We start from the raw sequence: 25,852 nt of genomic DNA on the forward strand, positions 1-25,852 counted from the left end.
GTGCTACCAGCAGAGGTTTAGAGTGCTAGAAAGTGGAAGTGAAGTCGCTCAGTCGTGTCCAACTCTTTGCGACCCCATGGACTGTAGTTTACCAGGCTCCTCCGTCTGTGGGATTTTCCAGGCAAGAATACTGGAGTGGGTTGCCATTGCCTTCTCTAGGAGATCTTCCCAACCCAGGGATTGAACCCAGGTCTCCTGAATTGTAGGCAGATGCTTTACTGTCTGAGCCACCAAGGAAGATCCTTTAGAGTGCTAGAAGAGAGGTCAGTGCAGACAAATGGATTTGTCCAGCATCAGACTGGAAAGAATAAATATGAAAAACACTGGGAAGCAGTCCGGGTTAGAGATATTTATTTGATTTGTTAAAAGATAATTTATTAACTGTGGTGTGTTGACATTAGGCTAGATGTGAGACTTGGAAATCAGGCTAGAACAGGTTATGTCATAGTAACAATTTCCAGATCTCAGTGACTTAAGACCAAAGCAAAAGTTTATTTCTCATTTATACTACATGTCAAATTTAAGTGTTGTTCAGGGGCTGTGTTCCACTTTGTCACTCAGAGACCCAAATTGACGAGGTTGCATCATCTTGTAACTTCAGCATTTAGCACATGAGTCCTCCTTGACAAGTCCTCAGTCACCTTGGCAAGAAAAGAGAGAGGCTAAAGAACCACACATGGCCTTTTGCCTTCTGAGCTGGGATTGACATATATCATATCTGCTCACATATCACTGCTAGAGTTGGTCTCATGGTCCCACATAACTGCAGGGGTTGGGAAGTGTAGAGGACCAAATATGTCATATAATATTTGCTATTATAACTATAATATTAGTTAGCAAATATTATTGCTAACTAATAATCCATTGATTTAGTTGGGAGCTCACATTTGTGGTTTCCTATCATCCCAGGAGAAGAGGGTCTCATTACTTCCTTTTTTGTTTTTTTCTCTTGAGAAAATTGACCTAAGGAATAAATGACTAACTAGTCCATGATATTTTGACCACACAGGTGTTGAGCACTCCTGGGAGAAAGGAGCATGCAAGAGACATTTGTTGAGTACCTGTTACACGCCAGACAGTTCCCATATATAATTTCCTTCAATCTTCACAACCACTCAGGAAAAAAGATTTCTTCTATCCTTATTTTACAGAAGTGGCAAAATTAAATAGAAGGTCCAAGTTTGCAGACTCCAGGGGCTCTGTCCCACTTGCTATCAGCTGAGTAGAGACTAAAAGTGGGCCTCCATTTCTATTTCTCACAGGATAACTGTGAATTTCTCAGTTCCTATCGGCCCAAAGCTGAAAAGAGGCAGATGAAAGGCGTCCTGGACCTGTGGACTGCTGCTATGCCTTCCGAGGGATGGACTTCCAGCTTTTAGCCACATGTATGAAAGGGGCTGTTTCCATCTGCTGACCTGTCAGGCTCCCCCTCTCCCGAGCTTCTTTCCTCCCTCCTTGGAGTTTCTTCAATAAAACGTTTCACTCCCTTGAAAAGCATCTCCGCTGAGTGGCATGAGGAGGGCCCAATATGGTTCCATTTAGCTCTCTGGGGATGTGGAGGCATCCTCCGCTCACATAACTCTCCCAGCAAGTGGTATGTGTTTCCTTTCCCTCAAAACTATGAAAAAAAAAAAAGTTCTGGTTAACCTAGTCTTCCAACCCACAGATCTCAGGAGTCCCACTCCCCACAGTCCCTGCATCACTCTGGATCCTGAGATTCCTGACTCCCAGAAAGTCTGACGGGAGGGACTGAGTGTGGAGTCACCTTCTGGCCATGCTTTGAACTACATCTTTCTTAGTAGCTGCTTCAGGAAGGTGAGGGGCTCTGGCCTTTCTCTCCAACCGGCTGCCATCTCCCCACAAATACTTCTGAGAGAAGCGGAATCAACTCTGCTCAAGACCCTCTGGGGTGAACGAACACATCATTAAGTCCACAAGTGGGGAGGAAAGGTCAGACTTTTCAAACTATACAGAAGAGAAGTTTGTCTTCTGGCAGGTTCCCCTTTCTGCATCTTCCCTTCTCCCTCTAGTGCCCAAGGCAGGATCCTCTCATTGTACCTGTTTTACTCTTCTGTAGACTCCACCAAAGGGCTGGCGAGAGTCACCTGGGAGGCTTGAGAAAGCACAGATTGCTGGGGCCCATGCCCAGAGTCTCTGATTTGCATTTTCACCAAGAAGCTCCAATACTTTGGCCACCTGATGCAAAGAGCCAACTCATTAGAAAAGACCCTGATGCTAGGAAAGATTGAAGGCAGGAGGAGAAGGGGACAACAGAGGATGAGATGGTTGCATGGCATCACTGACTCAGTGGGCATGAGTTTGAGCAAGCTCTGGGAGATGGTGAAGGACAGGAAATCCTGGCATGCTACAGTCCATGGGTTGCAAAGAGTCAGGCACGACTGAGTGACTGAACAACAAGAATTTACACCTTACTGAAATTTCATTGGCTCTTAACCCTTATTGCAAATCTGAATCACTATTTAAAAACACATGTATATATGTGGTGTATATATATCTCAGTTCAGTCACTCAGTTGTGTCTGGCTCTTTGTGACCCCATGGACTGCAGCATGCCAGGCTTCCCTGTCCATCACCAACTCCCAGAGCTTGTTCGAACTCATGTCCATCAAGTCGATGATGCCATCCAACCATCTTATCCTCTGTCATCCCCTTATCCTTCTGCCTTCAGTATTTCCCAGCATCAAGGTCTTTTCCAATGAGTCAGTCCTTTGCATCAGGTGGCCAAAGTATTGGAGTTTCATCTTCAACATCAGCACTTCCAATGAATATTCAGTACTGATTTCCTTTAGGATTGACTAATTTGATCTCCTTGTAGTCCAAAGGGCTCTCAAGAGTCTTCTCCAATACCACAAATCAAAGGCAGCAATTCTTCGGTGCTCAGCTTTCTTTATAGTCCAACTCTTACATCAATACATGACTACTGGAAAAACCATAGCTTTGACTAGACAGACCTTTCTTGACAAAGTAATGTCTCTGCTTTTTAATATGCTATCTAGGTTGGTCATAGCTTTTCTTCTAAGGAGCAAGTGTCTTTTAATTTCATGGCTGCAGTCACCATATGCAGTGATTTTGCAGCCCAAGAAAATAAAGTCTGTCACTGTTTCCATTGTTTCTCCATTTATTTGAAGTGATGGGACTAGATGCCATGTATATATATACACACATATATATATGGTACATATCCGTGTGTTGTGGGTGTTTTCAGAGATCAATTAACACCCTCCTCCAACCTGGGGTGATTCTAATGTGCAATTAGACTGAGCAACTTTGTAAATTCAGACCAGGTCTTCAACTCTCAGAGGTTTTTCAACCTGAATAAAAAGATTTGAGAAAATTTTCCTCAAGGACCAGTTAGACCCTAAGATATGTATTTCTGAAATTAAAACTTCAGGCACTTGTGCAGACTGGCAGAAAGGGTAGACATTTATTGAAAGAAACCAGCCTCCCTGTTAGCCTTCTATTTCATTGCCTACTTAAGTTGTCAGAATCATGAGTGGTAGCCAGCACGAAGACAGGTTCCAGCTCCATCCCTTCACTCACTGTGTGATCTGCGCCAGCTATTTAACTTCTCTACATCTCAGTTTTCACATCTGCGAGATGGAGAAAATAAGCACACTATTATATAAGGTTGTTATGAGGAATATATGAAACAATTCAGGCCGTCACACATAACTAGAATTTCATTAAAGACAACTACTATATTACTGTTGAGCGTCCCTGGTGGCTCAGATGCTAACGGATCTGCCTGCAATGCAGGAGACCTGGGTTCGATCCCTGAGTCGGGAAGATGCCCTGGAGAAGGGAATGGCAACCCACTCCAGTATTCTTGCCTGGAAAATCCCATGGATAGAAGAGCCTGGTGGGCTATAGTCCATGGAGTTGCAGAGAGTCAGACATGACTGAATGACTAACACTTTCACTGTATTACTTTTACTATTCTTATCACTATTGTTCTTTTTAGAACTCTTTGGATCAGCAGTGGGAGAGCTAGTGGATTCTTATTCTGACTTTGAGCTTGAGGATCTCTCTTCTGTGAGTCAAAAGAGATAGATATATCTTTGGTGCCTGCGAACCTTTCCACATCCTATTTTACCTCCATAACTTGTTACTGGTCTGTGATCCATCCCAACTACCATCCTTGCCAGAATGTCCACAATAATCCTTAAATGTTACCTGTCCAGACCTAACACTTGACCTGGCTCCCTGACCTGCCCTCACATCCTGTGGGACCTCTCTCTAGGAATGGTACCTCCATCTACCACCTACTCAACTGCCCAAGCTAATAACCTGGGAGTCATTCTAGACTCCTTCCTCTTGTTCACCACCCCCACCCACTACCAAAACACCAACCAACCAAACAAAACAAACCCATAAACAATTGCTTATTGGGTCCTATTCTTCTCTTTCTTATTATAAAGAATTAATAAATTAATTCTTCTCTTTCTTAAATTCTTCTTCTCTTTCTTAAATTAACCTTATGTGCATGCCCTCTGCTGCTGCCCCTTTGCAGGCTCTCGCATCTGGACTATTCCAACCGTCTCTTACTGGTCTTCATCATTAAGTCTTAGTTCTCCTGTCTCATGAACCACATTACCATTAGAGAGACACAAAGGTAATCATGCTGTGCCCCTGCTCAAAACTCTCCATGGTTTTCTATCATCCATCAGGTAGAACTGGGCTTTCAACACAGATACCCACAGGCAACACAAACTCGGGGTATGGACCATTAGTACAACCATATGCATTCAGCTGTTGGCCCTCTGACCTGTCTAGGTATGGGGTCTTTCAAAACCCTATCAAACCAAGCACAACATCTCTTAGCTATGAAGCCCCCAGGCCACCAGTCTGAGCCACTCCGGGTCTACCATAAAAATTTTAATTTCTTTGGTTTGTCCTACAAGGCCTTTCCTGATGGCTCTCATTACCTTTATAGTCTCATCCCAACTTCTCTTTCCTAGCACTTTACGCTTGCATAATCCTGAACTACTGAATAGGTCATGTGCTCTTGCACCTCATGGTTTTGCTCATAATGAACCTTCTAATAGAATGTCCTTCTTCTTGGTATCCTGGGCAAATCTAGTTTATATTTGGTAGTTCAGTTCAAAGGTTATCTATGCATGGTTACCCAGAATAACTTAATTCTCCCTCTCCTACTTCTATTTGCTAATCTGATAACAACCACATGCATTGAAATTATTTATTTCATTTCATATTTATTCCCTCCACTAGTCTCATAAACTCCTTAAAGCCAGGAGCTGTCTTTTAATTTAAGTATCCCCAACTGTCATTATGGTGCCTGGCCGTAGAGAGTCTAGTGGAATACACAAGTGAAGGAATGGCATTAGATAACATTTCAAGTGCTTCCTGATTTTCAGGCAATGATCTAAGCACTTTACATATATTATTTTTAAATCACCATATTAGGACTTCCCTGGTGGCTCAGATGGTAAAGAATTTGCCTCTAATGCAGGAGACCTCAGTTTGATCCCTGGGTCAGAAAGATTCCCTGGAGAAGGGAATAGCAACTCACTCCAATATTCTTGTCTGGAGAATTCCATAGACCGAGGAGCATGGTGGGCTACAGTCCATGGGGTCGCAAAGAATCAGACATGACTGAGTGACTAACACAGAATACAACAATCCCTATACTGAATGGACATAAAACTAAGATAAAATAGGCAAGTATAAGATGGGTTCCTCTATGTAACACACACACAGGTTGTTCCTAAGAGCTTCATTCTCAGCTGAAAGTGATTCTGAAATGTCTGTAGGATTTGAGCATTTGGAATGCTCCAGAGTGACCTATTATACCCTATCTTACTATACAGCAACTATTCATTTTATTCCCTTTAAGGTAGTAAAGTCCATGAAGGAAAGTACTGCAGTTTCTGTTTCAAAATTCTCAGCACCTGATATCATCCTTGGACACGGTGGGACCTGTGTAGATCTTAGATAAATGAATGAGTGGAAGTCCTGATAAATCTCTTACTACATGAGTTTGGGAAGCTCTGAAATCCTGGATACAGGACTCTGGCAGGCCTAGTGTTTTCTTTGACTTTTCACTTCAGAAATGTACTGGGTACCTTGGATATAAGTAAATAAATAAACCACAAATAAATGTGTCTGAGAAAAAGGGGAAATGAGAAAGATGGGGTCCAGAAAATGATATTAAATATGAAAAAGTGAGTAATAAATAGAAGACTGAGAAAATTAAAAGGCCAATATTACTACAGATATTACTTGCAAATATTACTCCATGGTGTGAAGGTCAATCTTCACATTGCACTTGCCACACTAAAAAATATTCCTGCAATTAAGCTACATGGCCACCAGATGTCAGTAAAGTAACAACATGGTCCATCAAGATTTATCAGCCTCTGGAATTCTAGACTACAACGTTTCGCTCAACCTCATACAGAGATTTATAATTATGAAATTCCATTGTTATAGTGATGGGAAAAAAGTTTATTAAAACAGATGACATTAAGTAAACAAAGTAAGAATGAAACACATACTTTTTATGGAAAATATAAAAGTCTGCCAGACTCCCCTGTCCATGGAATTTTCCAAGGCAAGAATATTGGAACAGGTTGCCATTTCCTTCTCCAGGAGATCTTCCTGACCCAGGATCAAACCTGAGTCTCCTGTATTGCATGTGGATTTCATACTGACTGGGCCACCAGGGAAACCTCTACCCAAATTCTATGAATACCTAAATGTATTTCTTGATTATTGTATAATAGCTAAAATTCCTAGCTTGAACTTCAACTGTTATAGTCCTTTTAACAATTTCTGTGTAAGAGCAAATGCGATATTTACCTAGTCAAACTATTATCAATTCCTTCCTTCTGAATTATCATCCAGGCCTCTTATCCCCAACCTCATCTTATCCCTCACTACACACACACAGCCACCTGTCTTTCAGTGTTCGCTGCAGAATCTTCTCAGTAGAACATAATAGATTAATGCTTACTTCCATAGCTAATTCTCATACAATTCCCTGAGTAAATTTCTTTTAAGTATCTCTAACTTTCATCTTCTTCACATGAGGAACATAAGCTAATCCAGGTAAAGTGTTATAATTTCATTCCCCAGTTCTTTGAGCAATCATATTAGGATCCCTCTCTGTCCTCTCCCATTTCCCTTATGTTTTTTAAACTTCTGTCATTTTATTTATTTTTATTTTTGGGTGCACTGGGTCTTCATTGATGTGCGCAGGCTTTCTCTAGTTGTGGTGCACGGGCTTCTCATTGTGGTGATTTCTCTTGTTGCAGAGCATGGGCTCTAGGGCACGTGGGCTTCAGTAGTTGCAGCACACGGGCCCCAGTAATTATGGTGCATGGGTTTAGTTGCCCCATGGCCTGTGCAATGTTCCTGGCCAGGGATCGAACCCTTGTCCTCTGCATTGGCAGGTGGACACCAAACTATCAGGTAGGTTCCCCATGATGTTTTTGGAAGTTGTGCTGAATTTTACTCATCAGCCCTAATTCAAGGATTGGCTGACAGTGAGGTAGTGGCCAATCCTTGACCTCTGAACCAGAGAGAAGTGAATTTACATCTTGCAAAAAGTAAGTGTATCCCTCAGAATATGAAAGGCTATGTTGCAGAATAAGCAGCTGTAAAACTTCAGTGGCTTGAAACAAAAGTGTACTTTTCACTCACACTGCATGTCCAGATCAGGCTGGCAGAAAACCTCTGCTCTTTCCAGTCACTCAGGGACACAGGTTTCGCAGCCTCCTTCTTCTACGTGGAGTAAGACGTCTCAAAGTCATCCAGAGCCATCTCAGTTGGCAAGAAACTGAATCAGAGAGTCTTGCACTGTCATTTAAATACTCTCGCTCACCTCTCTTTTGGTCACAATTCATTGACCAGGGTGATCATTTGGCCCCATCTAGCTTCAACAGTGTGAGGAAGTATACTTTTCTATGTTCTTCATAGGAGAGGTGAGCTGAGTATTGGCCAATAGTAGAAATATCTGCCATCGCCTGGCTTCAGTCTCCAAAATTTAGTGCTGTGTTCATAACACATGAGTAACATGCTCATTCCCCCTCCCAAGGAGACAACTTAAATATCCCAAGTCAGGTATTAAATTCAAAGTCTAGGATATCTGAATGAAGCGTAGATGTTCCTTCCTCATGATAACTTAGGTTGTAATTTGTATATCAGGTCTGGATATAGCATCTTTTTATCTCAAGAGCTATGAACCAAAAATCCAAGTGACCTGTTCCCACTCCCCAGTTCACAGTGGGGACGGTAACCCCACATAGTAACCACAATAAACACCTGTTCAGTAAAGAGGAGGAATGAAGACATGGAGCAAATACTGGCCTGCAAAAGTTCTGAACCCTACTGGGTTAACTTCTTGAGGCCCCTTGCTTGGGGTGGAAACGTACTTTAATTAATCTCTGATTCATCAGGTTGAAAGAGCTCACCCATCCATTCTTCTCTTTCACTGCTGTATCCACCCTATGGGATGTTCTTCCTGTTCTTTCATCCCTCTGACTACCTCTAAAATAAGCATTAGGGAATATGATTTCCTAGGGCACTGAGAGTTTATCCCAGTCTACTTCCTGCCCCAGATGATTAGAAGCTCAGGTCATAACAGTCACCATCTTTTTAGTCAAAGCCAAAATTCCTTGGTGTATAACTCTCAAACACTCAAGAAACAGAGGGGAGGTGCTGTGGGAGGGATGGAGTGGGAGGCTGGGGTTAGCAGATGTAAGCTTTTACCTACAGAATGGGTAAACAATAAGGTCCTGCTAAAGAGCATAGAGAACTATATTCGATATCCTATGATAAACCATAACGGAAAAGAATAGATTTTAAAGACTATATATATTTGTTGTACAGTTGCTTCAGCCATGTCCAATGCTTCGTGACCCCTTGGACTGTAGTCCGCCAGGCTCCCCTGCCCATGGGGTTACCCAGGCAAGAATACTGGAGTGGGTTGCCATTTCCTTCTCCAAGGTTTCTTCCCAATCCAGGGGTCAAACCTGAGTCTCCGGCATTGCAGGCAGATTGTTTACCGTCTGAGCCACCAGAGATGTATCCCTTTGCTATACAGAAGTAATTAACACAACCTTGTAAATCAGCTACACTTCAATTAAAAAAATGAAAGTCCTCATATGTTGGATTTCAGTTAGCTTAATATACTGCTAACCCGTACCCTCAGTCCTTTCTGAGACCTGGCTTCCATATTTGCTATTTCTCACCTCCTCTGCTTTCTCTCTCTCTCTTAATCCAAGTGTCACATCTTTATTTTTATTTACTGGATACCCCATCCTTCATTGGATCTTTAAGACATGTTACTTCATTCAGAGGTTTTAACACTCTGTATAATGGTATACCCTCAATTTGATCTTCCCCCCAGGGCTGAATTTTAATTAGCCTTTGTTGCTCACAGCCTTTCTTATTCCTATTTTTTATAGTTTAGAATTGAGAAGCAGATGACTTTGCAACTCTTCTAGTTCCTGAATTTTTAAATCTTCTCTATTTTCTTTCCTTCCTGCTTGTAAAGAAGCAAATTCTTTTCTGATTGCATCTCCTAATCGCACTTTGCTACATATGACCAACTAAAACTAGTGCACACTACAGTATTCTACTCCCCAAACTCTTCTCATAGATCCATATGTTAATTAGTTGCATGATATGCCCCCCAAATGACTGGTGGTGACAGTTTTATCAAATGCTTTATCTATATCAGGGATTGTCAACTTTTCAGCCTCCAATATCGGTTTTCTTACCACCTACCACCTGGCCTATTAGCCAATGTCATTTATTTTGGGGGTCACATTGGGGTTTCTTTGTTGTTACAATATCATCTTTCTTCGATCTGTGACATCTGTATCAGTCAGAGTAGGCTAGGCTAAGTTTGGTAAACAACAACCCTAGAAATTTAGTGATTTGAAACAAGGCTGTGGTTACTCCTATCCGTTCAATGCAGATTGGCAGGAAAGCTTGGCTCTTTGCAATCCCACAGAAAACCAGCTGATGGAGGCTCTGTCACCACACCCTAAACGTGGGAAGCCCCCACCCTGGGTCATAAATGCTCCAGTCTAGAACTAACTTACCTGACTCCCTCCTTACCTGACTCTCCTCATTGGACAGAAATAGGCACGTGGCCAAGCTACATTCAAAGGCTCATGTTGTTAATCCATTCAGTGGTTTTTACTTTCTTACCATATACACAAAGCAGGGCACTGCTGATAACCCCTGCCTTTCTATTTGTCTGGTATCTATTTGTGTTTTAGAGAGATTCCTGTTGACTATAGTAAGGAGAAGGGGTTGGGTGTCTTCATACTGGGAAGTGGAGCACAGGATGGACATAAGAAGGCCAGTTACCTAGGAAGCTGGGGCAGTAGTCCAGCTGAGCGAGGATTATACTCGTGGATCAATGGATTTGATGATTATGAAGATCAGTCAAGATCAACAGTGAACAGAACAGGATAAGCTCCAAGTCATAAAACAATTCCAACTGTAGGTCAACAGAAGAAGCTTGTATTTTTCAGCAATGGTAAGGATATCATACTCTGACACTCATGCTAAAACTGAACCACCGGCCTAGAAAAAAGCAGCTTGACACACCTCTAAGACCAAAGAGTGAATATTTCAGAATGTGGAGAAGAACAGCTCAATTTTTTTTTTTTTGTCAACTGCTCCTCCATTTAGCCTTGCTCACTGAGTTCCCATTTAAACCATTGTTTGTAACCTCAGACCTCTGAACCTTGCATCTACTCAGGGCTATAATTTTTACCCTGGATTTCCAGGGACAGATGCTGGGTATATTTCTCTATCTCTCTATCCTTACATGGTGGTTCTTTCATTCTCCTCTCAAGGTCTCCTTTTGGGATTGATGAAAACTCCGAGTGCTGGGAAAGGAGGCCCTTTCCATTTTCTCACCCAAATTCCTCCTCTGTCAGGTTCCCCAGTTTCCTGTGAAAGAGTTATTGCCACAGACTCTTCAGACTTCATTATTAGGTTTGGTTTTGGTTAATGTCTGTTAATGATCTGGAGAGAGGTGATAACTGCATATTAAAGAGATTCACAAAGGAGCCAGATTGAAAGCTGTTGCAAACTCCAGTGGTAACAGCAATAAACCGGAGGGAACCGACAACCAGGGACAACACAGCGTGGGGAAATCAGCATGTGTGATACTGAACTTCAGGTGAAAGAGACGGGAGCTTAGGCACTTCTTTGGCAACGGGAAGAAGCAATGTAGAAAACAGCAGTCAACAGAAGGTGTTAAGGATAAAATGAAAAAACAAATGCAGACAGAGTTGCCAAACTTGCCACTGAGAGAGGAAGTTGAGAAGGTTGCGCTGATTCCATTGGTCTCCATCTCTGCCCTCCACCTCCATTTCCCCCACTTCACTGATGCTCACATGACTGAGGTCTAGCAAGTCAGTGTATCCTAGAACATAGCTCTGGTTCTGGTGTAGATATGTAACATCACTTAGTCTAATGAGACTCATTTCTGGGATAGTTTTTGTTTCACTGAAACCAAAGTGAAAATAAGAAGATTTCATTCTACAAAGATGGCAAGTAATATAAGCCTGTAGCTGTCGTGTACACCTAATGGAGAAGCCCTGGTTGTGACTGAAACCACATAGTAAAAAGCAGGGCTGACAATGGGCAGGGAGTGGGGAAGAAAGTGAATGAGCTTTCTGGAACCAGCCATGCCTGAAGCTGTAAACCTTTGAATTGTTCAGTAGTTTGTATTAACAAATTCCTTTCTGTACCGAAACCAGAAGTCAGTTTCAATTCATTTCTGCATTTGCAAATGAAAGGGTACTAACCCCAGTTATGTTTTCTAACATGCTGCTCTTTCTTTATGTCCTTTATTCTCTAGCCATACTGGACAACTCCAATTTCCAGAGTATTTTGGGAAAATTATTCTTTTGAGGGCTTGTTCAAACAGTTTCCTTCTCTTGAAATGGAATACCATCCATCCTACTAGGTTTATTTGTAAAAACTTCATGGTCCAACTTAGACCCTATCTTTCTGTACAGCCTTCTTGAACACTCAGCAGAATGTCAAACTTTCCTTTCTTCGCTTTACTATATGAATAGACTAAGATTTTGAAAAAAAAAGGTCAAAGTTGGAGAATTACAATCATTTGATTGGAAGGCTTACTGTAAAGCTATAGTAATTGTGTCAGGGTTCTCTAAGGAAACAAAACCAACAGGGAGAGATAGATAGATGGACATAGATATCAATGAATGGATTTATATAAGACAGAACCCTGACTGGTGTGTGTGTGTGTGTGTGTGTGTGTGTGTATACATATATATTATAGGGGGCTTCACTGGTGGCTCAGATAATAAAGAATCTGTCTGCAATGCAGGAGATCCATGTTCTATCCCTGGGTCAGGAAGACCCCCTGGAATGGCAACCCACTCCAGTATTTTTGCCTGGAGAATTCCAGGGATGGAGGTGCATGGTAGGCTACAGTCCATGGGGCTGCAAAAAGTCAAACACGACTGAGTGACTTGTGTGTGTATGTGTGTGTTAAGCAATTGGCTTACATAATTGAGGGCCCTGCAAGTATGAAATTTATAGGGCAGCCTGGCAGTTCAGGCAAGAGTTACTATTAGGTCTTGAGGTAAAATTTCTTACTCAGGAAACCTCAGTTTTTGCTCTTCAGGCCTTTCAAATGATTGAATGAGATCCACCCACATGATTAAGGGTAATCTCCTTTACTTAAAGTCAACGGATTGTAGATGTTAACCACATCTACAAAATACCTTCACACACACACAGAAGTATAAAAAACAAACAAACAAAAAATCTTCACAGTAACATCTAGATTAGGGCTTGCTTATATGACTTGGTATATAGCCAAATTGGCATGTAAAAGTAACCATCACAGTAATCAAGACAATATGGTATTGACATGAAGACAGATTCATGGAATAAAAAAGAGTCTTGAAACAGACATATACACAAATGGATAAGTGATTTCAACTGAGGTACAACGGCAGACAATGGTGAAAAATAGTTTTTTACACAGTAGACCAACTGGATATTGATATGCAAAAAATGAGCCTTTATCCTTATCTTTTACCATGTAAAAATTTAACTCAAAATAGATCATGGACCTAAATGTAAATTCTAAAACTATAAAACCATAAGAGAAAACCTTTATTACCTTGAGTTAGGTAAAGATTTCTCAGATATAATACCAAAAAAGCAATCTATAAAAGAATAAATAGATAAACTAGATTTAATTTAAAAAATTTAAAAGACCCTGTTAAGAGAATGAAAAGCTAAGTCACAGAATGTAACTATTTGTTAAGTGCAGATCTGAAGGTAACTTGGGTCTAGTACTCATCAGGGCTTCCCTAGTGGCTCAGCAGTAAGAATCCGCCTGCAGTGCAGGAAACATGGGTTTGATCTCTGGGTTGGGAAGATCTCCGGAGAAGGAAATGGCAAACCACTCCAGGATTCTTGTCTGGGAAATCCCATGGTCAGAGGAGCTTGGTGGGTGATAGTCCATGGGGTCACAAGAGTTAGACACGACTTAGCGACTAATCCACTACCACTACTCATTGAAAAAAAAGACTGATGCCGGGAAAGATTGAAAGCAAAATGAGAAGCAAGCAGAAGAGGAGATAGTTAGATAGTATCACTGACTCAATGGCTGTGAATTTGAGCAAACTCTGGGAGATTGTGGAGGACAGAGGAGTCTGGTGTGCTACAGTCTATGGGGTTGCAAACAGCCAGACATGATTTAGTGACTGAAAAACAACAAGTACTTAGAAAGAGTTCTCAAATTTAACAATAAGAAAAAACCAATACAATTAAAAAATAGGCAAAAAGTGTTAACTGATACTTTGCCAAAGAAGACAATTAGATGGCAAATAAGGAAGTGAAAAGACATTCAACATCGTTAGTCCTTAAGGAAATGCAAATTAATCCCATAATAAGATATTACTACATACCTCTCAGATTGAGAAAATAAAAGGACTGATCATACCACTGTTAGAAAGGGTGAAGAGGGACTGGAACACTTCTACACTGCTGCTGGGATGTTAATATGACCCCATCATCTGGGGAAACAAACTTAGGAGTTTCATAGATTGTTAAAGACACACCTAGCATATAACGTAAACATTCTACTCTTACCTACTGGCTAGGGAGAAGTGAAGACATTTGTCTAAACAAAGAATTGTCATGAACATTCATAGCAGCTTTATTTGTAGTAGCCAAATACTGTCGAAACAACTCAAATATTCATTTAGTACAGTGAATGGGTAAACAAACTGTGATGTAACCATAGAATAGACTTCTATTGAGGAAAAAAAAAACAACTGATAGATGCCACAACATGAATGAATCTTATGTCAAATTTAAAAAGAGCTCATTCTGTATAATTCTATTTATATAAAATTCCTAACAAATGCAAACTAACAGATTGTGAGAGAAAACAGATCAGTGGTTGCCTGGGAGTGGCAGGGAGGAGTGAGAAGGAATAGTTACGATGAAGCTCAAAGAAACTTTTGTCTGGGTAAGGGGGGTGGTGAATAAGTTCGTTATCTTAATTACAGTGCTGATTTCATGGGTATACACACATGTCAAAACTTATCAAGTCATACACTGTAAATAGGTGCAGTTTATTGTGTATCGATTATACCTCAATAAAGATGTTAAATAAAAAGTCAGTGCAGACTAAGGACAGAGAATTTTAAATGAAGTAACTAAAGAACGCTTGGAGCTAAAGTCGCATATTTTTCAGCCTGCAAGTTCTTTACTGGAACCTGTGACCTCAAATTCTGATGGTACCGCTTTTAACTCCTCTGAGTCCCATATCTATCATTTGTAAAGTGGAGTAGTAAGGTTTTTTATTTTGCTACCTACCTCATGGGGGTCACTGTGAGGGCCAAAAGCGATAATGCATGTGAAAGTGCTTTGTGAATGACAGCACACGACACAAATTTTAGCTACTGGTTTCATTATTAGGTAGCATCTGCATGCTATTGCCCAATATATATGCTTCATGCCAGCTCAAACCCTAATCGCCTGTATAGAAAGTGCAATTAATTGTACAAGTTCCTGGAGTAGCACTGAAACCCAGTATTCAGGGCGCGTCACACCCTAAATACACAACAGATTTTGGAAAAAATCAGTTTCAGCCTAAACTAGGATGGGGGAAACAGATGCTTTCACACATATGACAGGCAAGGGAGACCCACCCAAACGGGATGGAGTCCAGGGCAAAGGAATACAGCCAGCCTGCCAGCTTTTTGTGTTTCCTTCCAGAGGTTGTTACAGGGAGCAGTGACCCTGTAACATGGTTGGCCCTGATGTGCTAAGAGGCTCTCTACATTTTGAGCCAAGTTTGCATGGAAATTAACTGCTTTTTCTTGGCCCCTCATAGTAATCAATGCACTTCCCTGGTGGCTCAGACGGTAAAGAATCTGTCTGCAATGTGGGAGACCCAGGTTTGATCCCTGGGTCAGGAAGATCCCTTGAAGAGCATGGCAACCCGCTCCACTTTTCTTGCCTGGGAAATCCCATGGACAGAGGAGCCTGGTGGGTTATAGTCCAGAGGGTTGCAAGAGTCAGACATGATGTAGCAACTAACACACACACACACAAAAGATGGCTACAGAAGCAGGTAAATATCCTTAGTGTCACCCTGCTTTTCTCCCACTTGGCGTTGCCATTTATCCGACCTGAAATCAAGCTGGTACATTCCCCATAATTTGAATTCACTTGCAATTACTGAAAATTTCCTCCTAATCCTCTCCAGGGACCGTGAACATGCCAGATCCAGCTTCCCACTGCTGACTGAGGACTACTCCTGAGCAGGGCTGCAGAGGATCCTGCACAAAAGCAGGGTGAGCATTTCCTGTGTGAGCTACGCCTGAAGGGAGCCCCTGGGAAACAAATCAGGAAGTCTGAGACATGACTCAGATGGGAGGAAAGATGGCAAAGTGGAGGATGGTGTATGTAGAGGGGACAAGAACAGAATTAGAGAAAAAAGTGGGAAGAAGTTAGAGAAGTAAGTGGCCTCAAAAAGTGGGTGGCCAGTAATAAGTCAAGGAACAGACATATGAGGCACCTTACCCAACAAATATCTCAGATTGGCCCAGTCTTGTTTTGTGTGTGGGACTCCACACATCTCACTGACTGGGGCTGGTTTCCTAGGAGACCAAGTGCATCCATCACCGAGGACCCCAGAGGTCCTGCAGCAGAGGCCCCTGTGGCTGGGGATCACCTCACCCAGCACTGAGACTGGGATATGTGGGCAGCAGCATGTGAAAATTCATGGGTATCTTCACAAGCTCTTGTCATTGCAGCAAAGATTGTATCTGGAAGGAGTAGAACTTGGCCCAAGGGGTCCCTTCTGCAATTTGGAAACACAGTTCTCCATCTCCTGAACTATTAAGCCTGATTCAATAGAGCAACACTACTAGTTCAGAATGAGCAGATTTTGCTCTCAGGAAGTCCTAAAGCCTACTGAAGGGGTTTCTGGTAGGACTTGCCTTTTCCCCGAGAAGGCCCACTATAAAACAAAACAAAACTCCTCTGTAGGTCCGTCAGTGTTCACCATTAAAGACTTCTTTATTAGTGTTAAGTTTGCCATCTTTCTGAAGTCTTCTTCTAGAATATTTCTTTTTTTATTTTTTAAGTAATTGTATTTATTTACTAATTTTTGGCTGTGCTGGGTCTTTGTTGCTCTGCAGTCTTTTCTCCAGTTGCGGAGAGCAGCGGCTCCTCTATAGTTGTGGTGAGTGGACTTCTTGTGTTGGCTTCTCTTGTTGTGGGGCAGGGGCTCTGGAGTGCGAGGGCTTCGGTACTTGTGGCATGTGGGCTTGGCAGTTGCGGTTCCTGAGCTCCAGGGCACAGGCTCAGTAGTTGTGCTGCACAGGCTTAGTTGTTCTGGGGCATGTGGGATCTTCCTGGAAGAGGGATCGAACCCACGTCTCCTGCATTGGCAGGTGGATTCTGTACCACTGAGCCACCGGGGAAGCCCTGGAGTACTTCTAAGAGGACTAAGCCACCAAGTCTGAGACCCTCAGTATACATTCACTATGGTTGGAGGGGTGACTGTCAGAGCCCTGTGTCCAGGAGGAGAGGAAACTCCTATGGGAGACAAAAACATAAATGGTGGAGGGCACAGGCAAGGAGTCGAGAAAGAGTCAAAGGCCAAGCCCATTTAGGTACCTTTTTGCTCAGTGTCAGGAGTCCATTGTCTGTCTTCATTAATCGGAAGTTGTTATTGTTTGGTAAATGCGATATTATTAAGCTTCAGACAAAGGAGCACAGAGAAGGATACACTTGACTAGATGGGAGGCTCTTTCTGTGATGACTGTTAAAGGCACAGATTCCAGGCTTTGGCAATGAGGAGCACTCCCCTGGCTAAGACAGCACCTACAGCGCCCCCAAACTGCAAGCCCAGCTCAGGCACGCCAGGTACATTTCTGCTGTCAACAAACACCCTTCCCAGGGTTTCCGAGAAGCCACCCTGTAGCGAGGATGCTACTTCTTCCAAATGTGTGTGCACAGTTAAGGGGGCTGGCTAAGAAGCCCAGCCCCAAAGGACTGCAGCTGGAAACACAGAAAGCATGAACCCGTCCAGATACTGAAGATTCCTTTTTGTTCTATGCTGTGAGGAGGCCTTCTTTAGAGCCAAAAGTGCTCCTGCAAACTCCACGATAAATGAGTGAAAGTGGGCTTTTTCAGCTGGGTTATGTGGCCTATGTGACAGATGGCTGAGTGGTGTGGGAATCATGAGATAATCAACTGTGTCCCCCTACGGGGACAATTTTACTCAGTAGGACATAGTTGAAAACATTCTTCTGTGTGGAATATGATCAACACTGTCTATGAGATTTCAGAAAAGTAACTGTAAGGTTTCTTCTTGCTGTTTAAAGTGGTGCCTGTCAGACTCCTAGGGGTCAGCACGCACATAGAGACAGCCTAACCCTCAAGCCCTCCATGGCTTTAGGGGGCTTCCCAGATTTCCCATGAAAGCCGTCAGCTCATATGGAATCCATCCCTAGGAATCCCTACTTGCCATTTCTGAAATGAACTCTACTGGTAGAAGAGAATTCTTTAACTTTAAGGCTTTGAATTCCAGTAACATGAGGACAGTGACCTCCATCCCCAAATACCTTGGGTCAATAATCAGCCAGATCTATTTCGGTGTGAACATAATCCATGCTCTAAAACCAAAGGCAAGATTTAGTGAAGGGGGAGAGAAGATACCACACGAGAGGCTCACAGTCAGAAAGGTTGGTGGTGTTAGACTGTATTTCCTTAATATCATGACTTTGCTGAAGACCCATCTTAGAGTCGTGTGATGCACTAGTTCTGCCAGTACACGCTCAACCCAGCATTTGCCCAGAGGTGTGCACCAAAAGGGTCTGAGCCTAACTTCATCACATAAGGCTTGAAGAGACTATTCCAACAGAGCTGTACAAGGTAGGGAGAGAGATTCTTACTTAGCAGAGTGACCACCAACACTGTCACTGATTTGCCACCAAACATTTCAGACTGCCCAAGGGTAGATCCAGGTTCTGTGTGGCATGAAGCTTGTATAATTTGGGGGAGAGGGGTCCTATTTAAATTAAGAAAAAGAGTACAAAAGCAGCTTACCTTTGCAACCTTACAAAAACTTATGAAGATGTGTACTGCTAGGCTCTCTCAAGGCTTTGGAAGGGGTCTGTGCAATTGAGGGGCTGATGTTTAAGCCTTGCTTGTTTGACAATAATCTACCTCTGCTCCCAGGCTTGAATATATTTATGTATTTGCTGGGATTGGAGTGGGGAGGTGGTGGCAGTACAGGAATTGTTGGTGATGTATTATTTTCTCTCCCAGATGTAACAATCTGTATTTTTTCAAGCTGAATCTCATTTTATAGCTTCCTGCCCCAATTTTCCAGTCTCCTTGGGTTCGTATCTATTTCTTCTTCTTGCTGGGCTTGAGAGCAGCTCCTTGGGAGACTTTCAGGGGCATTCAAACAATGATCTTGGCCCAGGAGCATGGAATTTCCTGAAAGACGGCAGGCGTCTCTGGTGGGTTGCTGGGACAGACTGATCAACAATGTTGAACACTGGAGATGGAGCTGTACCAGTACATGCCAAGAAGCTTTCAGCTCATATGGAAGCCATCAGTTCCCATCCATTAGTTAATTTAAAGGTGGCCAAGCCAGAGGACCAGAGCTGCCATGGCCAAGAACAAAATTACCCCATGCCCTGAAGTAGCTGAGAGTACTGATGGGAGTTTCACACCCCCAAAGATTCTCTATTCTCCCATCCAGTTAGCCAAAAATGGGTATAATAAAAGTGGCTGCATTGGTTAACACTCACACACATGACACTGCAGTCAAGATGGAATTTAATCACAAATCAGTTTACACTACTTCAGGTTTCCTTGAGTATTCATTGGAAGGACTGGTGCTGAAGCTCCAATACTTTGGCCACCTGATGCAAAGAGCCAACTCATTGGAAAAGACCCTGATGCTGGGAAAGATTGAGGGCAGGAAGAGAAGGGGTTGACAGAGGATGAGATGACTGGATGGCATCATCAACTCAATGGACATGAGTTTGAGCAAACTCTGGGAGATGGTGAAGAACAGGGAAGCCTGGCATGCTGCAGTCTGTGGGGTCACAAAGAGTTGGACATGACTGAAAAACAGCTTCGGTTTACAATCCTTCAAAGGCCTCCCTTCTGATAGACTTCCAAATTCTAAACACTACTACCTTCCTCCCGTCTTATTCCTCCGCATGCCTCAAAATCAGGTTGCACAAAAATTACGTCGGTTTCTTAGATGTGCCTTGAACTCTTTCTTTTCTCACCTTCACACATGACTTTGTCTCTCTCCGGAACATTTATCTCTCCTTTTCAATTAGTTAACTCTTACTCATCCTAAGCTCTCAACCTGGGGACACACTCTACACTCCCATAGTTCCCTGCATACTCATCACATTTTACTAATATCTCCTATTCAATAATACCTGTCTTCTCCACTCATCTAGAAGTTTTATGTTTCCACCAGCTTCTCCAGTATAACAAGTCACCCAAAATTCAGTGGCTTAAAACAGCAGTGATTTTAATTAACTCTCATGGTGCCACAGGATGACTGACGTCAGCTAGGTGATGCTTTTGCTCTAGATGGTGTCAACGGAGCTTCAGTCACCTGGGGTTTGGACTAGGCAGTTGCGTCTAAGGGAGCTTATCCACATGGCTATAGTAGTTGGTGCAGGCTGTCGGCTGAAACTCAACTGGAGGTGTTGGTGAGAGTGCCCACGTATGGCCTCTCCATGGGACTTGGACTTCTCCCAACATAGTTATGGATTCTACGAGGAAGAACGGAAAAATGGCAAACCTTCTCCAAGTCTGAGCTCCAAAGCCCCAGAATACTGCTTCTGCAACATTCTATTGGTCTATGCAGACAAAAATTCAAGAGGAGTGAAAATAAGCACTCATTAATTAAGGAGTGGTACGCACATATAGAGGGTTTCCCAGGTGGTGCTTGTGGTAAAGAACCTGCCTGTCAATGCAGGAGACATAAGAGATGTGGGTTCAATCCCTGGGTTGGGAAGATCCCTGGAGAGGGCATGGTGACCCATTCCAGTATTCTTATCTGGAGAATCCCATGGACAGAGAAGCCTGGCAGACCACAGTTCATAGCGTTGCAAAGAGTTGGACATGACTGAAGCAACTTAGCACACCTGCATGCATGTATAGAAAGCAGGAAAAATCAGTGGTAGCCATTTTTGGAAATTCTCTACTACACTCTGAGAGCAGTGACTAGGTCTTTCTTGGTCTCCAGCACCTGGCCCAGAGTCTAACCACTCAGAAGCAGCATTTTGTCCATTTGGTCTAAGCCTCTCTTCTTTGCTAATGCTTACATTTAGTCTTTGCTTTTGATATATGCCCTACTCTCCAGACCATGTGGGTTGACTTTTCCACTTCATGGTTTATCAAAAGTCAAAGCAACAACCTCAATGATCTATTGGTTAAATAAGAGATTTATTACTCATAACCAAAAGGGCACTTGATGCAACAAGAATACCATATGCATTAACTGAGAGTAAAAGGTTCTGATTTCTGTTTAGCAGATTATTATGGCCCCAGGAACAAATCTTCCTCCACCATCACCCCTATTTCTTTTTTAAAAAAAATTTATTTATTTATTTTTGCTTATGCTGGGTCTTCATTGCTGTGCATGGACTTTCTCTAGTTGTGATGAATGGGTGCTACTCTCTAGTTGCTGAGCCCAGGTTTCTCATTGCAGTGGCTTCTTTTGTTGCAGAGCATGGGCTCCAGAGCACAGGCTCAGTAGTTGTGGTGTGGAGGCTTAGTTGCCCCAAAGCATGTAGGATGTTCTCGGACCAGGAATTGAACCCATGTCCCCTGCATTGTCAGGAAGATTCTTGGGCCACCAGGGAAGTACCCCCCCCTCCATTTCTCTTCCTATTGTATCTGACTACCAGAGTATAGCCAAGAATGAGGAACCAGAAACTGAGGTTCTGCAGCCAGGTGACATATACCTGCATCCTGGCCACAGCTGGTTTCTTTGGACCAACTTCATGGTTTCTAAGAACTCGGTACACGTGATCAGAAGTGTCTCCTGTCCTCTCATTGGTTATAAGAACACGCGATGCCGTTGCTCCTCCAGTCAGGAGGAAGGAGCAGTGGTGAGTAGTGAAGTCAGGTATTGGTGGAACTACAGGCAGCACATTAAGTATAGGGCTGGCTGCCACCATCACAAGCGTAACTGGTCCCATGGCTGGCACAGGAGCAGCAAGGAACTGCTGCCAGTTCACATGTGTCATATGGGTCACGCATGTCATCCTAGGAACAGAGTGTCTGGGGGGATAAGACTTCACTCTTCCTCATACCTTCTACTGTCCTACTGACTCAGGCTTACACTTTTCACCCAACTCAAGACACACAAATGAGGTGAACATATATCTCAAGACATATACCTTCAGGACACCCTCCTTAGGTCAGGACAGACCATAACATTTCAGGTTCCAAGTTCTTTTCATCCTTCCACGTTTTGAAGATGTTAATTACCCTTTTGGTTTCTTGTTTTCAGTGTTGAAAAGTCTGATATCAACTAGATACTTGTTCTTTCATTGACAATCTTCCTTTTTTCTCTAGAACGTGGTTTGGGTATTGTTAATTTACATTATGAAGTGTTTCCCCTTGTTAATTCTGTTCAGAGTTCAAGGCATTTACCAATTCACAAAGACTCACTAACTGGTACAGAGGGTAGATGGACATAATATCATAATATCTTGTGTATTCAAAATTGCAAATGCTAAGTTATTCAGAATACATACATATGGTAAGCATTTTTTAAAAACAGACTTTACAGACTAGTACAGGTACTCAATAAACATTTGCAAGTAAGCCGTGGAATGAATGAATGAGGAGCACATTGCCTAGCACACAATAAATTCAGTGTAGCTATTATTATTAACAGCAGTGCTACATAAGGAAAGAAAGACACAAACGACTTGGCCTCTGCCTTGGAGAGTGCTTAGCCTAGTTGAAACAGGTAGATACACGTGCAGTATGTACGATATCATAATATATTCTTGAAATTCTAGAGCATCACAGAAGAGAGTGCCATTAACTCTCAGGAAAGTCCTCCAAGAGAAAATAGAGCTGAGTTTTGAGGACAGAATAGGCTAGAGAGGGAGGGAGGAAAGTGTATTCCAGCCAAAGAGAAAAGCTTAATCCAAGGCCCGAATAGGGTATGCCATCTTCAGTTTGTTGTGAGTAGAAAGGAGGTTAGAGGGAGAGAGGAAAAAGAGGAAGAGGAGGGAGAGGTTATCTTCAGAAGGGAAGTGAGGCTGCCTTGGCTGTCTGATTCTCCACACAGTGCTCTGTGTAGATTTTATAGGTGAGAGGTCTGGGCTGCAAATGGTTTAGAGAGCTGCTGAGGTCACCTGCATGTGAAAGTCAGGGGATGAGCCTGACACTCAACTGAATGGTGTTAATGACAACTTCCTCATTTTGTAGACAGGGTGTAGTTTAGTCATGGGGAAGACAAATCTGGGTGTGGACTGAAAAAAAAAAAAAAAGCACAATGTAAAACTTGAGTTATGTTTTATGTGGTGGACATACTGAGGACTTGTAGACCAGGAGACACTATCTCAAGTAATGCTGAGAAACTGCTCTAAAGAGGCAAAGTAGGGAGCCAAGATACACAAGAGTTTTTGCAACAAAGACCAGGTAGTCGGGACATCAAAAGATTATTGTTAGTTAAAGAAAACCAGATATCTTGCATGTGTGCTAAGTTGCTTCATTCGTGTCTGACTCTTTACGACCCTATGGATGGTAAACCACCAGGCTCCTCTGTCCGTGACCTTCTCCAGGCAAGAATACTGAAGTGGGTTGCCATGCCCTCCTCTAGGGGATCTTCTTGACTCAGGGATTGAACCCGCATCTCTTATGTCTCCTGCATTGGCAGGCAGGTTCTTTACCACTAGTGCCACCTGCGAGGCCCCCATGGGAAGATGTAAGAATCAAGGCTCACTGAAATCATTCCTTTAATATGCACCTCAGCTATCTGGGGGCTTCCCTGGTGGCTCAGATGGTAAAGAATGTGCCTGCAATGCAAGAGACCTGGGTTTGATCATTGGGTCAGGAAGAGCCCCTGGAGAGGGAAATGGCAACCCACTCCAGTATTTTGGTCTTGAGAATCCCATATACAGAGGAGCCTGGAGGGTTACAGTGCATAGGGTTGTGAAAAGTCAGACATGACTAAGCAACTCACACTCATTTTTCAGTTGTCTGGGGCCAGTATACCATGTTTTCTTATCCTGAGTCTCCTCAGGGTGCACCATGGCGTGGGGGTGTGGGGGGGCGGTGGCTGTTGATGGCAGGCATTCTGTTTCCTTTCTGAGTTCCCTCAGGGCTCACCATCAGAGTGGCTGTAATGTGGTGGCTTAATGGCTGCAACACCTTTTGTTTCCTGATATGCCAGTCTGCATTCTTAGTCCACATACAGGTTTGCCCAAGTCCTCAATCTGACCTGGGAAGTGAACAGATCTAACTCATGAAAACTCTTGGTTTTTCCATTCAAAGGGCTTGCCCATGGCAAATTCTGAATGCAGCCTGAAATCAAAGTGTGCTAATGTTAAGGAACGGTTGACCAAAACTGCCCGCCCTGGCCAGGTGCTATCACAACTGGCTGCATGAGCTGTCTCACCACAGGAGGTTCTGATAAGAAGCATGGTGCTGCTGCTGAAAACTAAGTGCGGAGGATTTGGGAGGAGCCAGATGGTGGGAAGAGATGCCAGCCCAGGAGACGGCAAGGCAAAGACAACCTGGAAGCTAACCCTCTTACCATAAAACCTGAGACTTCAAGCCACGTGGCCGAGCAGTTCTCCTGGGTTCCCTTACCCTGTTGCTCTTTGCCCAGGTGCGTGCTGTGTGCTAAGTCACTTCGGTCATGTCTGACTCTTTGAGATTCTATGGACTGGAGCCCGCCAGGCTCCTCTGTTGATGGGATTCTCCAGGCAAGAATATTGGAGTGTGTTTCCATTTCCTTCTCCAGGGTATCTTCCTGACCCAGGGATTGAACTTATGTCTTTCTTTGCTACTTAGTGCCATCTGGGAAGCCGCCCAGGTGACCTGTCCCAGTTAAAATCTTTTGCTTTGTCATCATGTGTGTCTTCTTGGACAATTCATTTCTGAGTGTTAAACAAGAGCCCACTTTTGGGCTCTGGAAGGCGTCCCCCTTCTGGTAACATTAAAAGACCTGCTCCTTTGGGGTTATAAGTACAGCTTGTGCAGCTTAAACCATTTGTCTTAAAAATAGGAAAAAACATGGTTAAGTTTTCTTCTCTGGAGAGAAGTTAACTGGAGTTTGTACTCTGGTTCTTCTGATACTGGTAGCAAATCCAGTGCCACTAGTCAGAGCTCACCTGACTTGGCCTGAGCCAAACCCAGGACTTGGAATCAGCTGAGGTTGCAGAAGTCATTTTAGAGAGAAAGGGGACTCTCTCAGCTGAAAACGGTATGTTTCAAACCAAAACATGCCCCTTTTCATACCTGCCTGAAACTCCAAAACTTGACATGAGGAAGGCATATGAAGTTAGAATGCAGAATCAGGCCTGTTTGGGCAGAAAATTGAGCTTGAAGAGAAGCCTCATAATGCAAATCAGTTTAGAACAAGACAAAATATTTACATGGCAACTTCTTTACCTGTATCATTTCCTAATGGGACCTTAAGAGAGCTGAAGATCACAGCTATTTCCAGACAAATGAAGCTGTTTTTAGCCAGGTTAAAATGGCTCAGTCACCCTGACCTCTAGGAAGCTTAATATCAGGTCTAATGAAATGCAACACGCCTCTGACATCAGAGCCTGTCTGACTGCACATCAAAGGGGAGGAAATGAATGCTTTGATCTTCTCACACACTGCTCTCTACAGAGCCTTCCAACAAAAGGAGGAGGGGTCTGCGAGTGGGAATGGGGCTCAGGGACTCTGTGCTTTCTTTCTGCTGTTAAAGTTCTTCCAGTTACGAAGAACTGGGCAGGCAGGGTGAAGAGAATGCGGAAATCAAGCTTTGAAGGATTCTCCAAGTGTGATTTCTATGGTTATTGTTATTTAGTTGCTAAGTTATGTCCGACTCTTTTGCGACCCCATGGACTGTACCCTGCCAGTCTTATCTGTCTATGGGATTTCCCAGGCAAGAATGCTAGAGGGGGTTGCCATTTCCTTCTCCAGAGGATCTTCCCAACCCAGGGATCAAACCCGAGTCTCCTGATTTGACAGGTGGATTCTTTACCACTGAGCCACCAGGGAAGCCCTGATTTCTATGAACAGAGGTCTCAATCTATCTTCTCCAAATCCCTCCC

General features: G+C 43.1%; 1 long non-coding RNA gene across 1 annotated transcript in view; it reads right to left on the reverse strand.

Moving 5' to 3' along the window:
* Window positions 1-252: 252 nt before the first annotated feature.
* LOC122435395 overlaps window positions 253-25,852 on the reverse strand; it is an 80,781-nt gene continuing 55,181 nt past the window's right edge. The window contains exons 2-3 of the long non-coding RNA XR_006267663.1: window positions 2,059-2,196; window positions 253-1,618 (exon numbers count right to left, since the gene is read on the reverse strand). This is a non-coding gene — a long non-coding RNA (uncharacterized LOC122435395). The remainder of the gene's footprint in view (window positions 1,619-2,058; window positions 2,197-25,852) is intronic.

This window comes from Cervus canadensis, chromosome 2 (assembly GCF_019320065.1).
Source record: "Cervus canadensis isolate Bull #8, Minnesota chromosome 2, ASM1932006v1, whole genome shotgun sequence".
NCBI classification, from domain to species: domain Eukaryota; kingdom Metazoa; phylum Chordata; class Mammalia; order Artiodactyla; family Cervidae; genus Cervus; species Cervus canadensis.